The 17,552-nt window shown below is 37.6% G+C and overlaps 1 protein-coding gene across 1 annotated transcript in view; it reads left to right on the top strand.

Moving 5' to 3' along the window:
* Positions 1–17,552, top strand: part of FGF14 (fibroblast growth factor 14) — a 372,210-nt gene that overhangs the window by 17,054 nt on the left and 337,604 nt on the right. The gene's annotated exons all lie outside the window — the stretch shown is intronic.

Below are 17,552 nucleotides of genomic sequence, written 5' to 3'. Positions count from 1 at the left end.
ATATTATAGTATAGTATAATATAGTATAGTATAATATAGTATAATATAATATAAATATATATAATATATATAATATATAATATATAATATATAATATATAATATATAATATATAATATATAATATAATATAATATAATATAATATAATATAATATAATATAATATAATATAATATAATATAATATAATATATAATATATAATTATAATATTATATATTATATATTATACATTACATATTATACATTACATATTATATTCCGTATATTATATACAGTATCCACTGTATATTCCTCTTCCTACCTGCTCTTCCCAGCTCATGGATACCATGAGACTGTTGATACTTACTAAAGGACGTTTGTTTTCGTTCTTTTTCATCATGCAGCAGCCATTTCAGTTGTGTCTGCTGAACTTTGCTCCATTTTTGGCAATGCTGTAATGAGAGTTTAAGAAGATAATGTCTAAACAGAAGCCAGTTAGTCATATTTATGATGGATGTACAAAGAGCTCTTAGAGAACAATTTTGGTATTACTTCCCTGATATTTCATAATTTGGCAGGTACAAAAAAGCATGAAGGATTTTTCAGTGGATGCTGGTTCAATTAGATTTTGTGCTTTTTGCAGGCAACTTTTAGTTCAAAAATTCTAGTGATAATCTGAGAAATAAATAGTTTAATACATTATACAAATTCTCATTCTGCTGTTAACAGATCTCAAAATGTTCCTAAAGGTATGGTGTAATGCTAAAGGTGGGATAAGGCTCATGGCCTAGTTGTCATATCTTGAAATATCAGCTGTGTTTAAAAAAAATTCCATTTGTTTGGGAGCTTTCAGCTTCAGGCCAAAGGTCTTTTTAGTAAGTGTGAACATTCCTGTTGACTGGGATGAGTCTTGGAGAGAAAATTTCCCTATGATTATTTAATGATTGGGATCTATTCAGTTAGCAAGAATATGAAATGGAAGGTGCCAGTTGCCTGTTTTGTTTTTATGGTTAGTATTACCATTCAGTTTCTTAACCAGTCTTTCCCAACTGTATAGCTTTACCAATGCATTTCAGTATGTTGAGAGGTTTAATGATGAGCTCAGTCATTCAAAAAATCCTATTAAGTCAATAATAGTAGGCACAAGGCCTGTCTGTGTCTCAGATTTTAGCCAATGTAGATGCTAACTACAAATTCACTGATTTTGAGATAAATTGTTTCTGCAAATAATCCAGTTATTTGATTTATCCTTGAGAAACTGAGAAATTATTGTATCTGAATGAATTCTATTCTATTCTATTCTATTCTATTCTATTCTATTCTATTCTATTCTATTCTATTCTATTCTATTCTATTCTATTCTATTCTATTCTATTCTATTCTATTCTATTCCATTCCATTCCATTCCATTCCATTCCATTCCATTCCATTCCATTCCCATTCCCATTTCTATTTCTATTTCTATTGTATTTCTTTCATTTATTACTATTTTAACCTATGATTTTTTTACTTACATAAACGAGTAAATACTTCAGTAGGAGACAAGGAAAGTATTTCATCTTAGCAATGTCTTTTAAAAGCTAGAAATACTCGCTGTTTACTCTAGCTAACCTTGATCCTAAGTAAATTTCTATGTTATTTTTCATCAGTCTTAGAAAACATTCCAGAGGTAACAGGAAGGTAATGCTTCATATGTCTTATCAGTGGCTTGTTCTCTCTTATAAACTAAGAAGGTCACAGTACCTATATGAGTGGGACTAGAGTTGTGGCCATATACATCTTCACTTATAGAACCAAAACTGGAAACCTGTCTTTCCTGGAATACCTTTTCAGGGACAAAGATGCCTAAGAAAAATGTCACCATACAGTTAAAATAGGGTTTTAGATGGTCACTGTTCTTCATCCCAGCACCCCACAGTACTTACACTGTTTTCTGTCCAAATTCAGGTTCTCCCATGTGCAGTGACAAAGGGTAAGATTTTATTACTGAGTCCTGTGCTTTGGCATAATGTTGCCATGGTCATGGAAAAAAAGCACAAAAATTACATGCTGACTGTGCCAGACACATCCGAAGAAAATCCCTGTACAATAATGTGCACTCATTCAAGTTGTGCTATTCATATGGTAAGGGTGAGATTGTACTTCATCTCTGCACTTGGCATGCCAAGGACAAAGTGGTGCTTAGCTCATTCTCTCCCTCATCTTCCTGCAGAGTGGCTGGCACAAACTTATTCCTTCTGTTCTGGGCCTAGAGAGATGTCCAGGAGGCTGATTCTTGACAAGGTGGGAAAAGCCATGTCTCTGCTGTTTCTGCAGCAGCCAGAAGGCTGGAGGCAGAGCCATGGGCTGCAGGATGCAAAATAATACTGCGTTTCTTCCAGTTACAACAAATCCATCCCTGGTGTCACATGGAGTGCTGCAATTCTGCTGATTAAAAAGGCACCTAATTCATGGATTCCTAATGGGATGTGGGATACAACTGCAAAGCCAGTACTCTGCTTTAATATGGATAGCAATTAAAGTTGACAGCTCGAACTAATTTTTGGTAATTTTTTTTTTAATATTATTAGACATTTTCTGCTCCTCATTCATCCCTGCGCTGTAATGGTGAGTTCCACTTAGATGGCAATTAAAGTTTCCTGTTTTCCTCATTCCCTCTGCTCAGCTGACAATGTACACTACTGTCAAATACTGCAGAAGTTAAAATAACGAGTTACAGGATGTTGTTTAAGATATTTGACAAACAGTGACTTCTAATGGCCCCTACTGTGGGTTTAAGCAGGTAAATGAATGGTGAGGGATTTTAGAGTCTTTCAGAATTTGGGCTGTAATTCACATAGAGTTGCTAACATACAATATTTACACAAGTGGAAGCAATATTACCTGTTCTGCTGCACTCTGAGCATCTGTTCAAAGATGTGGTTGATATCCAAATGACTTGTACACAGCACGTGCAGTGTGGGCAGGAAGACTGGCGTGTATTTTCAGCTGTTTATGCTTGAGTGAGGGCAACTTTGGAAATTAACATAGTGGGGGAACAAAGAACCACCTCCTGCCTGCTGCAGAATTGGGACCACTCTTTTTTCTAGTATTTCTGGTATTTTTTTTCAGATCAGTTACTTGGCTGTGGTTATGGCATAAAGCTAATGCACAGGCAGATGATGTAAATAAACATCTTCACTGCAGACATGCACTCCTTATCTGGATGGCTGAGATGGCAGTGGGAGAACAAAGAAAAGAAGTCATGCCCCAGTTCCTTTGGCTGCAACCTTGCCTCTATGAGCATGTGAAAGAAAATTGCCCAGGAGTCATAAGCATGTCTCTATCTGATGTGGGCACAATGTTGACAATTCTCCTACGTTTAAGCTACTGGATCTGCAGCAAGATATCAACAGCCTCAGGAGAAAAATTAGCCACACCCTCACTATAGAAAGTGTCTCAGCTGATGAAACCTGAAAGGGTTTCTTTCATATCAGTGCTGCTGTGGAGATTTCCTTCTGTCACAACAGCACTTTCTTCCTAGCAGGACTGCCACATAATACAATATCTGAAACAAGTGCATTACCTTTTTTCTGTATGAATAGAAGTAATCAAAAGAGCACAGGAATATTTTGCAACTGTAGTGATTTTAAGGAGAAAGGGGAAGTTTTTGGCGGATTTTGTTGATAATTCCAAGCATTTTGGTATTTTTGAGAGGGGAAAAGTATAAGGGTAATTAGTGCTATGGAAATTATAAGATGCGTAGTAGTAGTTTCATTTCCTCCCCCCCCCCTTTAAATGTGTTCATTAAGTGGTGTGCTGAAGGCTCTGAGAGAACAGGGCATGCACCAGGAGCTTTGTACTCCTTTGGTTACTATGTGGTATATAGAAATTCCAGCCTGCAACTTGCAGGGCTTTTTTTCAGTTGCTTTAGAGAAAATACAACCAATAAAAATTAATTGCTTTAATTTTGTGTATCCATGCTTGATCATAAGATATTATGCAGGTGCTAATTATTACATCCAAAATTTCTATGGGACAGAGTAGTCTTACTAACCTATATCTATTTAGAAATAAGAAGAAAAGCATGATGATTTAACATTTTTGTATAATACTCTTTTTAAGACCACAAACTTATTTTTCAGTGGCTTAACCTTAAAACCATTCTTTGCTCACTGCCTTTAATACATGACATCCAGATATCTGAAAAAAAAAAGTAAATAGCTCCTAGGGATGTGAGGCAAGTTAAACCTGGTGCATGTAAGCACAGTGCTTGTTTTCAGCTTGTTTTTGTTGCTGCTTGACAATATTTGTCAATGCATCATTAAAACAAACAAATAAATTAAAATTCATTAAAAGGAGCTGCAAAATCAAGCATTCAAATGTTAGGTCTAATTGACTTCAGAAAGCTGTAATGCTTCAACGACCTCAGCAGGATTAAATCCTTTAGTTTTGAAGGGTGTTGTACCAGGGAGGAGCAAGAAGCCTGGTATAAAGCAACCTTGTGTGTGTAGAGTGGTTAACTTTCTTCTTAACTGATCTCCATTATATGTATTAATTTTGTTAGAGTAGGGCTTTAATTACTTGACTGCCTATTGGTTATTTTCTTTGTTTTCACTGCCTGAGCACTGGAGCCACAGTAGGGAATACCTCACAGGCAGCTTGGGAGAGGGGTTAGGACAACCAGAGAGAAAATCCTCCTTACCAATCAAAATCCTGGGCTGAAGCATACACAGCACAGCCAGAGATTTTAGCTGCTAAATTCTAGTAAGTCTATTAGAAAAACACAGTCTGAGGTTTTCTGTGGTGCTTTTACAGGCGCCTGCTCTACTTCATGGATGCACTAGACCTTTTCCGAGGATTGACTGAGAGTTTTTTTAAATATGGGCAAGATGTTTCCAGACAGCTCAAGCTGACAATAATAAGTCCCAGGAGGACTTATTAGCTCAGGTGTGATTAGAAATCAAGCTGTCTCTGTGTACTTGTGCTGCACTGTGGCCAAGTGAATAATGTTTCCTATTACGTGGTGTACTGAAGAGTTCAATACATAAACATCCAAGTGGCTACCACCAAAGCTGTCTAGATTTTTCTGAAACTGGTGCTCATCTGGAGCTAAAAAAGCCTTGATGAATGCAAACTGATGCCAAATCCCTCATGCCATCTTTTCACTGGTGTGAATGTAACTTTCATGTGCAGAAAGCAGTTAATGTAGGTGCCAGTTCCTTACCAGGAGTTCAGGGTCCAAACCCTTTTCAGGGTTGAGGACTGCCACCTGCTTAACTACAGAGGTTCTGAGGACTTTGACAAGAGAAATGGTTGCAGTTCAAGTTTGAATTTACAGCTGCTGTTTTAAAGTAACAAAAGTATGCAGGATTCATAGTTCATTTCTTCCCAGATTTTCTTTATTTTTCTATTCTTTCCTGCTTTATCCCTTATATGTCAACATTACCAGGCACAGTATTTTCTTAGTGGCAAAACTTTATGTTCTGTTTTTATGAACTTAAGCTTAAAGTTTCACCATAAAGAAAATGAACTATGGTGACCATGTTATTTAAAGCCATAAGAGGATAATAAAAAATGAAAGGTGATGTTTCACTGCAGAAGCAAATGGATTTTATTTATGACACTAGGAATGGCTTATTAGTTTGTGCTTTCTACCCCCTAATAGGAAGTCTTTGTGGAAGGCTTATTTTTATCATAGAATCAGAGAATCATAGAAGATGCTGAGTTGGAAAGGACCCTTCATGGTCGAGTCCAGCTCCTGGCCCTGCACATCTCCATCCCCAAGGGACACACCGTGTGCCTGAGAGCATTGTTCAAGAACATGTTTTGAGTGCTGATGCTGTGACCCCTTCCCTGAAGAGCCTGTTCCAGTGCCCCACCACTCTCTGGGTGAAAAAGCTCCCCCTGATATCCAACCTAAACTTTCCCTGACTCAGCTTCATGCAATTTCCTTGAGTCCAGTCACTGGCTATGAGAGTAGAGAGATCTGTACCTGCCCTTTTCTTCCTTTCTTGAGATAGTTGTGGACTGCAGTGAGGTCTCCCCTCTGTCTCCTCCAGGCTGAACAGATAGAGACCTCAGCCACTCCTTGTAAGGTTTCTTCTTTGGACACTCTCTAATAGCTTAGTATCTAATTGCTTAGAGTTTGTCACATGTACATAAGCACCTGTGTTACAAAGTACTGGGAAAAAAAATCAGTGCAACCACAGCAGTGTTTCCCTTTGTGCACTTTCTGAAGTGAAGCCTGGTTTTTCCTCTCTTGCTCTTTTCAGAAGTGATACACAAACACACCCAGGACATTGTATGGAAGTGCTGAAATTAAATCTGATTTTTTTTTTTTAACTACTCCTTTTAAAAAATTGCTTCAGTCCTCAGATATTTCACTTTATGTAAAATACAGCATTCGAAATTCTGCCTGAATTATTGTAAAGAAAATGTAACCAGTTTGAAACAGCTTTTCTCATTTGGCAGTTTGCACAATGCACATTTATGGAATAAAGAATACATGCTCTGGAACCACAGGAGAAGGGAAAGGATAGCTTTTAGTTTTGTCTCACACAGGGATGTACTTTATTTTGTGTTGCTTCCTGATTATTTTTTATTCTTTGTCTTCACTGTCTGAGCACTGAGCTTTGCCTGGTCACTGGAGCTGTGCAGTAGGGACATGTGCTGGAGAGTTTGCTCCCTGAGCCAAGGATGCCAGGAAGGCACTGGGCAAGGTGGAGTGAAGGTGAGATGAAGGCAGGTGGCTTGATCTGGGAAACCAGCTGGTTTTTTCTTTTGCTGGAAGTTTCTGGTTGTGAGGGCTCAGTAATTGGGAAGATGGCTCAAGGGGGCTTCTCATGTTTGACTGGGAAAAAAGCTCTGATGTAGTTTTAAGAGGGTGGGTTGTAAAGGCATTCTTATATGCAGTGGCTTGGGAGGTAAAGATTCAGGCTGGGTCCTTCCTCTTGTGGTGGAAGTGTTTGTTCTTCTTCATTTTGACTTCTCTGGGGAGAAGGAATGGGTTGGGGTGATCCCGTGTGGTTCTGGGTGAAACGGGCCAAGATGTGAGCTGAGACTGCCACATGAAATGGGCATTTGGCAGCCTCAGGCACAGTCTGAAATACAGCATTTGTCATTCAAGTTTTCACAGATAAAGGTGAAACAACAGCATGTCAGAACCAAATTCTTCTGCAGGGTCAGCAAATGTGACCTCAACTCTCCTACCTCAATCTTCCTGCAGTGCCCCGTTTCCAGTGTCAGAAAATATGTCCCAGTCAGTCTGGCAAACATGAAAATCTTGTCTGAGTTCACTGTAGCTCTTACACTCTAGCTTGGAAGGCAATTATGGTTTTGGCCTTCTGACACCAGCTGTGTAGGGGAGCTAGAGCAGCTCTCCCATCTGTGCCTAGGTCTGTAACATCCTGGCTCCTTTCCTGCGTCGTGATCTCAGTGGTTCGAACTCAGGCTAAGGGCATGTAGGGGATATAGAAAACTGCCCCCGAGAATGACTGCCATAAGCTTTGGTTAATCAGTTTGGAGCCTTATCTTCTAGATATTTTCTGGAGAAGTGGGTGGAAGAAGAGGACTAACTGTAGGGGAAGTGTTCTGTTTCATCCTCTGGCTGTTTAAATAAAGATGAAGCTGGCAAATTCCTTTTTCACTCCTATTACTGTTTTTCTCTTTTTGCTCATAACTCCCAAGCAATGTGAAATAAAATCTTACAGTTTCAAAGGAAAATTGGATTATACTCACTTGGAGGGAGGGAAGGGAGAAGAAAACAGGCTTTATATTTTGACAGAATTCAATCCAGACTTTAAAAAAATAAAATGAATAATTTTGCAATATTTTGTAAGACTGTGTTTTCTAAAGACACAGCTAATCAGATATGCATGCAAATTTAACACGGGTTGCCAACTCTCGTGATTTTTTTTTTTTTCTTTTTTTTTTGCTACAATTATGCGGCGTAAAAATTGGCCTCTTGTGAGAAGTTGCTGACAGCTCAGCAGTTCTGCTTCAGTGCTGGCTGCAGAGGGTGGGATGGCTGCCAGTGCAGGAAAGTGGAAGAAGGCTTTGGACTGGCATGCAGAATGCTTTCCAGTGGAGGCAGGTGTTGAATAGCCTGCACCAGTTTCTGCTGTCCCAGCAGTGACAACCTGTGTGGCAAACCAAGAAGCCTGCTGCATCTCCTCACCCATCCTTTCCCATTACACAGGGAGAAGTGAGGGAAAGAGAAGCAAAGCAGAGAGTGTAGCAGGTGCCCAGAATCTCTGTATTTCCCCATTTTGCCTTCTATTTGCATGTAATCAGATCCCAGAGGGAAAAAGGTGAGGAAAGGGATAAGAGCAGTTTGGAAATAATATTCATAATAATACTAATTTTACTTGTGGGTTATAATCTTGTGAGGTTGGCAATGCTGTGTGTGTGTATAGATATACACACCCCTGTATAATTTGATAAAATTTGCAACTTGAAAGAAAATGGGAGGCAATAAAGCATTTTAGAGTATTTCTCCATTACTGTGGTATTTAGTGCTGAAGAGATTGCTGTACTTTTATTAATTTGGTCCCTTATTTATTTGAATTTTGTACAGAATACCTAATTAGCCCTTCTAGGTATCAGCCTATTGATATTGATATTAAAAATCCTATGCACAAGTTTATTGCATTTAGAAGAGAGGTATGGTGTAGCTCAGTTTTCTGTTATATTCTTGCATATGCTTTTGTTTATTTCAAGACAAGAACAAATCTTAGTTATCCAGTATTATTACCTGTAGTCAGTTCTGATGAATGGCTATGTAAGTCAACAAAGTCTGTATGGAGATTTGGTCAATATTTGGTTTGTGCCAAATGGTGGTTGGAAGACAGACCTTCATGGCCTCACTTGTCTCATTACAGGGTTCCATGGTCAGACTGGGAAATCCAAACCACGTTAGACTGATGTTGAGATGAAACATCTTAATTTCAAAACATCATTGGTTCAGTCTGCAGATAGATGAGAGTGAGAGCTAGGTGCTAAACAACCTGGAGTAGTGAATGCTAGGCTGACTCCTTTGCTGCTGTGCACAGGGTGAAGCCTCCTGCAAAGCACAGATACCAAATCTCATCTGTCTGCCGGCTGCACTCTTGTTCTGCACACTTGTGAATCGCACGAGTCACGGGATGAGGACCAGGCTCTGGGCTGGACATGTGCCTCAGGGACCTGGAGCAGCTTTTCTTCATAGCCATGTGTCACTGTCATCCCAGCCTGGCACTGCTCCCCCAGCCCGGGGGCTGCAGGCTGCCTGTGTAGTACCAGCCCCAGGCTCAGAGCCCACGTTCCGCCCAACCTGGAGCTGCTGCCTCCTGAGTCTCTGCCTGAGAGGGAACATCCCATTATGGGAAACTTTTGGGTGTTGCAGGGGAGCTCTGTCACATGTTGTAGCTGAAATGGTGAGATTTGTTGCTCGAGCTATAATTCCCAGAGCGTGAATGTTTTCAAGCACTAATTTTAACTTAAACGCCAAAGATTTGAAGACTATTTTTAACTTAAAGGCTTGATTCTCTGTGCTAGGAAACTGAAGATGGGTACAGTCAAAGGATTTTATAAATACAGAGTGCCTATTCTAACTCCTCGCTTTCTATTTCGATCATGTAATGAGTATTCAACCTGAGTGATTTGTATTGTAAGGGGATGTTGACTTCTTTAGCAAGTTATAACTGAAATTAAAAAGGGAGAGATGTAAAACCTCAACTTTGTAGTAGATGAGTGGTTATATTATGGCTTGAAAAAGATAATGGTCCAGAAAAGCATGTCTGGTACTGCAGCCTTTGTACGTATTTTAGAGGGGTCTTTGAGGCCAGACAGCATATCAAAGCTGATGAATACAAAACGGATCACTTATGTATTTGCTATGAAATCATGAATGCTTGACACTAAGTGTGTGTCATGTCAAGATAGTAGCTTGTATTTTTCATTTACACATACAGAAGAGAAGCAGAATTATTTTAATTTCATGTCAAACATACCATATTTTTCATCTTTAGAACCTTATAGTCCGATTTTAATTGTATATAGCCACTTGAATTTGTACTCAAAGACAGCACAGGGCTCAGTAAAATTCGTTTATCTCCTGCTATAGGTAGCTTGAATCTTTTCAGAACATGGCTACTCATAGAAGTAGTTAAAAGAACCTGTTTTTAATGATTATCAGGGAGTATTAATGAAAAGTAAATATAGAATTCAGACTCGTGAATGGACATACTGCAGATCAGATGAGCTAAGCTTTTGTAATCAGCAAAAGACACATTCAGTTTAAGCTCTGCCAAATTAACTTTAATTTTGAATTGTGAGTATTCAACTTCTGATACATTCTTGCAATGAGCAGCTTATTAAATATCTGTAGGAGAGGATGCAAATGCATAAAAGAATTTTGAACAATGAGTGCATTTATGGAAAACATGTTCTGTTCCTAGGCAATTCTTGTTGAGTAATAAGTGCTAAATTTGACTTAATTGCTGGCTATTATTATTCCTTACTGTTTCATGTGGTAAAACCATTGAAAATGACCCAATTTTGTGAATTGAGGATTAAATGAAAAGAAAGTGAAATAGCAAGGATGATTTATTTCATTTTGTTCTGGGAAAAGCTTTCTAATCCACTGTGTAAAAGTGAGGTGAATTCAAAACATCTTGGTAAACCATCTCTGAAAAACAGAAACTGTAATATATTGTAATGGCAAGAGATTATTAGATGGAGCAGAGCAGTCAGTATGTGCAACCAGCAGTGAGAGAGTGACTTTTGCTCTGAGTTTTTACTCAGGACACCTCATTTGATCCAGTTCTAGCTGGGCAGGGATCATTAGGTCTAGCTAAGATTAGTCTGGTTGGACAGGCATGGTAAAAAAATAGACTTTATTTAGGTAGTGAGTACATCTCTCAGTGCTTTGCTAGTTCTTTGTTCTGTGGACATGGGCAGGTGTGGATGGGCATGTACAAGACACAGAAAAGCTGTAGTTGCATATAATATCTGTGGCTAATTTACCATGTTCCTCCCATGAAAAATGACATTTATCAGTTATTGACCTAAACAAAGCACTGAATTTGTGGACTAAGGAAAGGTGACTGACCACAATCCTATCCTTCATTGTTACTATTTTCAACATGGAATGCATTAAAGATTATTAATATTTAGTATGACATATTAATAAAAATATATTAATAATATAATCACAGCATTATAATGTATGTATAATGGATGTAACATTATATACTGTACATTATATTAGCCATGTCATCTTTTTTCTAAAATACAAATTTTTTATTGCCCAACTAACTGTTATGGTTTCTCAGAAAGAGGCATATGGGTTGTTGGAGATGATTGAAGGAAATGTGATTTGCATTGAAAGTGGAAGGTGAACCCCATCTCTGGTGTTGATGCAATTCACTGAGAAAAACTTTACTGTAGAAAGTTCCATTCTGCCAGAAGGATAAAATTATTTGCCAAATCCTCATACTATTTGAACTATAAGATATCTTGATGCTCAGTCATTGAGATCTTTAAAAATAGGGATTAGGCCTTGAACCTGATATTGCATGGAAAATGCATGTAATCCAAAACCAAATCTGATAATCAAGATGGGTGTGGAGATGTGCTCCATTAAGTTGTCTCACCTGCTCCTCATTCTCCTGTAGAGATTAAGTTGCTGATCTGCAGCTGAGTGGTGATGAAAGTGCAAACATTTAGGGAGGTGCAGGCCTCACCAGCTAAGAAATAAATTAATCAGTTTCATTATAGTAAGGAAAAACAAAGTGAAGTCTATTGTTGTCCTTTCTGCAGACAGACCAATATCCAGTTCTTTGTGCTGCTGTCTGTGTGTGTGTGTGTGCACACATGCTCACACACACATAAACATTTATATTTATTTATATGTGCATCATCTTTTCACAGTCTGGAAGGCAGTAAGAAGAATTTAATGAGATTCTCTGTGCCATCACCTGTGCATATGTAGAGTTTTATGGCAGAAGGTAGTTTTTATGGTGCTCTACAGCTTGATTATGCACTGGTGCCTTTGAACACAATACCTGTACATGGTTTGACATGTCAAGAGGTGCAATTAAAAGGTGAGCTTTCACATTAGCTGTTCATAAGAACAGAAGAAGGAGGGTGAGCCTTATTGAATTTACATTTATAAGTGTGTACAACTGTAGATTTGATAGAAATGAATGTAGTTATAATTAAAAAGATCTTTCTGTAACATTTTCTGTTCATGCAATTAGAAAAAGAAGACTAACCTTTGTGTGAGTCTTTCTTGAAGAATGGCTTCCTTAGGGAGAAACTGAAATCCCTATTTTAACTCCCAGGCTTAATTACAGTTGTGTGTAGCCTACATAGCAAACCTCTCCTTTTTGTCTGCCTTTGTTTTTTGCACTAATTGTTGGAAAAGATATCTTCTTTATATATGGCTAGGTGAAAAGTCATAGAACACAGCATCATCCCTCCATAGCTGAAAGAGTTCTGGAAAACAAATGAATAGTATTACAGTAAGGAGTCATCAAAAAGGCTGAAGCTCTAATTTTGAGTTTTAAAAGCCTGCATTTTTCTTAAAAACAGGGATCTTGATGGGCATTGTGCCAAGATTTTGAGTTTGATTTAATATAATCTGGAATAAGTAGTCTCAATCAGAGAGGAGTCATGACCATTAGAGTAACATAAGCAAAGAGACCTTTCAGATTGTGGGTTGGAACCCTTAACCACAGATGAAATAATTTCTCTGTTAATGCCTTAACCTTGTGTCCCTTACATGACTCGTATAAAAACTTGTAGCATACTAATATTTTAGATGGAATATGAAAATACTATTGTGCATTTCTTTTGTTTTATTCATTAGAAAACACTGTTATTTAGCCAAGTTCACAAGTCCTGTTTGCTTTTATATTAACAGAAGCTTTTATGGATTATTTTGTAAATAGGGACCTGATTCTCTTTGCCATTGTCTCTTGCTGATTTAATTCTCTAAGAGACAGTGAAAATAATCAGCTCCTGAGAGAGTGAAGCCAAAAGAGTCACACCTGCACACATGAAATCATCCATGGAAGCTACTTTAAAAAAATTGCTCACTGGAGGACAGGCTCAACGACATGATTAATATTGATTTAGGGTTTTTTTTAGTGTATGAATGTGTAACTCAGGTGTGTTCAAGATTTCCCTTTCTCCTGAAGTTACAGTTAATAGGGTTCTTTTGTCAGGAGGCAGTTCTGGTGCTGCAGAAGAGCTGCATTTAGTACATCTGAGGGGGAGGTGAGATCCATACTCTGTGCTCTGTGGTGTGAGTCTTGGGGATGGTGCTGTGCAGGGCTGGGAGCTGGACTTGATGGTCCTTGTGGGTGCCTTCCAGCTCAGCTTACTCTGTGATCCTGTGATTCTGTGATTACTGGCTGGCACAGTGTGGAGAGGAAAGGACAAGGCCAATCCTTTTTTTTTTTTTTTTTTTTTTTTTTTTTCCAGGCTCAAAGTGCATGTGATGTGTGTGTGGGCAATAAAGTTCAGGCCAGTTGCTGACTGTAGGCACCCACTGTGTGCTGAACTCACAGGCTGCCCCTGGAGGTTACACAGGCTCCATCCTTGGAGGTATTCTAAAGATAACTGGACAATGCCCTGAGAATGTGGTATTATCTTGGAGCTGACCTGCTGTGTGGGGGAGGTAGACTGTCATAGATCTGACAGGTCGTTTTTCCCAACAAATAGCGCTGGAATATTATTTTTTTATTATTATTTTTTTTAAATCCCATTCTTAGTATTTGGAAACAGTAGGACACAATTTGTTCTATATTTCTTCTAGAAGACTCTCACACGTTGGTTATCACTGCATTAAGTTAGTCAAATCTAACTCATTTCATTTAGAACTTTTTTTTTTTTAATTATTAAGCATAGATATTATTCCCCATTGAGTTCATTTAAATTATATTTTGTTTGAAATAAATATTCAGGAGTGGTTTTTCCACTTGGCTCTCAGATGAGTATACATATGGCTCTGTTGAAAAGTGTTCCTTGCCTCAGGCCCTGTTTTTTATAATATTACACTTACAATATAAATAATTCAACAGGTAGACATATCAATAGATGCTGATAGTTTTGGCCATCAGGCACAAAGAAAACAATAAAAAAAATATTTATGTAAATAAGTCACTTCTAAGCACAGGAAATTTTTTTATTTATGTTTAGGGATCAGGTGGAATTCAGGTGATAAGATTCTCTTCCTTTTATGAATTCCACTGAAATTTCCCTTTTTCACTTTACAGAGAAGTACCTAAGTTCAATTAAATTGTTCAAGAAGTATTTTGCCTTAATTTGCTTTAAAACATCATCTGTATACCAGATTCTATGAAATAGCTACATCTCCATCATAGCTTATTTTTTAACAACATGATGATGTGGGTAATAGGATGAAAACATTACTCATATGTACTTGAATACCAAAGGTTTTGCACTATAGCCTTTCTTTTTCAGCACACAAGAGTATTCTTCTGTGTTTAAAATTTTATAAATATGAATGTCTTTTTTTTATTTCTCAGCACAGTTGTTTATCTTGAATAAGTAAGATATACAGCCTCATACAGGCAGGTTCAGTGCATGTCTGGAAGCAGAAATCTTTCAGGCTAGTATTTACATAATATAGATGCAGATAGCAGCAGTTTAAGTCACACCATGTAGTGATGGTGTGCTCACTGGAAAATCAGATGTATTTGAAAATATAACATTAAATTGTTTAAAAGTATTGAGAAGCATAGATAACAGTGCCATTGCATCTATGTCCATTTCAGTATGGCTGAAGTATAAGGGGAGAGATCCTAAAGGATAAAGGTTATTGCAAACTTGCTGATGTCTTCACATCAAAAGAAGGTGATCTGAAGAAGGTTCATTCTGTGTAGCAGCTCATACAAAGTCTGCTAGAGTTTATAACAGATCCTTAAAATTTCTCTGGATTTCCCTTCAAGCTCATGAACCATAAGTAATACACTAGATCTGGGAGTTTGCATGTTGAATTGCAGGTCTGTAATCTGCTAATAGCTTTCACTTTATGGCTGGCAAAATATTTACTGAAATTGCCAATGTCTGCAAGAACACTTTGATACTTTGCCATGGAAATATACTTAATGCAGCATGTTAGATTTTTTGTTTGTTTTCATGGATTATTTGTTCACAGAAGATACAGAATATCAGCCCAATTTTGTAAGGAGCTGAACTCTTACTGACATTCATAGGAGTAAAAGTCACTCAGTACTTTATAACACTCAGTATCTTGCAATATCACAGTTTATGTTGTTGGAATAAAATATGACAGGATAAATTGAAGGGGATTTAAACAGTGTATGCCATTACCAGTTCTTGTGTTGGAAAGAGGAGTGGTGAGCAAAGTTTAATGCAGTGAAGCCAAAGCTTGGTTTCAGTCACAGCTGTTAGTAGCTCTGATGATAAAGCTGTCCAAAGAATGGCAATTCTCACTGGCAAATACTTGCCTTCTTGTCAGAGACTTGCTGCTTGACTAAGTTGTCTAGCAGTGTTCATGACCAGGCTGAAAAATATTAGACTCAGGATCATCTCTGCATGTGTTTCCTTTGCAGATTCAAGGACTGGAATTTAAAGGACTAGCAGGGTGTTGTCATAGAAGTAAATCAGGAAGAGAAAGCCAGGGTTGGGAATACAATCAGTAGGAGGAATCCATGGTTTTAATTACCTATAACAGAAGTGTGATGTACTGTGTACTACAACTGGAACATGATATTCTCAAGCAATAATTACAATTTCCTTTTGGGGTGCTTATTTACTGGCTCCTTGAAGCTTGTGGATATTTCCCAATATAAGTGTTCTGTAATGTTGTAATAGCAGAATACTCATTTAACATGTTAACTTGATAGAATTTACATTTTATTTTGAAAATTGGAACTCTGTATAAGTCATACTGTAATTTTGTAAGTGTCTTTATCTGAATTGTGGGAGCCAAACAGATCAAACACTAGAATTCTTAATGTTGCAGATTGGAGTATTTTGGTGTTTGAAATTTGTGAAATTTTGTTATTATGTTGGATTATCTGTTTGAATCAAAATAACAAAAAATAAATTCAAACCACAACTGGCCCCCCCAAAAGCTGCTTTCTGATAACTCTGAGACCTAACCTGCATGCAGAGGCAAAAAGAAAGTCATAGTTTTGGGGAACACAGCATCTTCTGTGTCTGAAGAGTATAGTAAATCCAGCTGCTCAGAAAATCCTTGTAAAAAAACAGACAAAAAGGTGAATTACTACTAATCCACTACTGTTAATGTGGGTTGTGATATGGTTTGTACCAAATTTTCAAATTTAAACATCAGAATTCATGCTGGATGTGACATGAAGGATGGTAGCTAGCACAGCAGAGACAAAGAATGCTGCTCTTACTTCTGTAGATTTTCTAGAGGGTTGGGATAAACAAAGCATCTCTCTTACATCCCTCACTACAGCATGATGAGGATGCCTTTCTACCTCAGAGTGCTATTGAAAGCATAAATATGTGCTGGATGATGTGCTCAGAAGTGATGCAACATTTTGCTCTATTTATATCATGACTTTTGCAAAGTCTTTTGCTCTTGACTTGGCTAGGCTAATGCCATTTTAATACTGACAAAAGCTAATAATTTAGTAAAGTACATGTGTTTGGATACAGATTTTTGAGGACTTCAGCTTCTTGCCTTCACACTAGAGTGTGCATATCTAAAAAAAAAATTTCTTTTTTCTACAGCTGTGAAATAACTTGTGGCTGGGAGCCACATTGATTGCTTGACAAGGAGGAACAATGCCTCAGGGGTTTCTGTGCATCACATGTGTGTTTTGTGAAATCTGTTTCTGGAGCTACTGCTGTGCTACATTTCTCTGACTAAAGAAATGTACAAAGAAAACATGACACAAGTCGGCACTGCTGTTGGAAACCCACTGGAGTGTAAAGGATCAGAGTATTCTATGAATATCCCTATACCAATATCATGTTATGAGTTATGGATCTCATTTTGGAGTAAAATGTGCCTACCCGGGTCATTTAGCAACCTTAATCTCATTTTATAAGAGAGTAATTTATAAATGTCACTATCTCTGAAGAAATGAAATTGCTTTGTATACACTTTGTTTATACAGGGTTCACTCACAGCAAAAGCATTGCATGTATTGCAATTTATTAGTGTTATGTTCATCATTCTCTCTAATTTAAAGTTGATAACTGAGCATTGCCAACAGTCTGTAAAGGGATAAGAAGGAAAGTCTGAAAATGGTACATATACATTTTTTTTTTTCAATACCTTCTCCCAGTTGTTTCAGGCTCTGAATATCTCTGAATGTTTCTTCTTAGAGCTCATGCCATCTTATAATTTATTGACAGCTACAGCAGATTTCAGGTTGGTACTTTGCCTGCATTTCCTTAAGGTCATGCAAAGCTTTAAACATCAGAATTAATTTGATTACATACATGCTGCTTATGTTTTAGATATTCTTAGCAGTAATGTGTCTATTTCAGTGGCAATAGCCAAATGCTTATGATTCTAAATGTGTAATTCCTAGCATTCTGTGACATATTCAAAACTCATGGAGGCCATGTAATACCCA

This window comes from Oenanthe melanoleuca, chromosome 1 (genome assembly GCF_029582105.1).
Source record: "Oenanthe melanoleuca isolate GR-GAL-2019-014 chromosome 1, OMel1.0, whole genome shotgun sequence".
In the NCBI taxonomy this organism is placed as follows: Eukaryota; Metazoa; Chordata; class Aves; order Passeriformes; family Muscicapidae; genus Oenanthe; species Oenanthe melanoleuca.
This window is presented reverse-complemented; position numbering and strand designations above follow the sequence as displayed.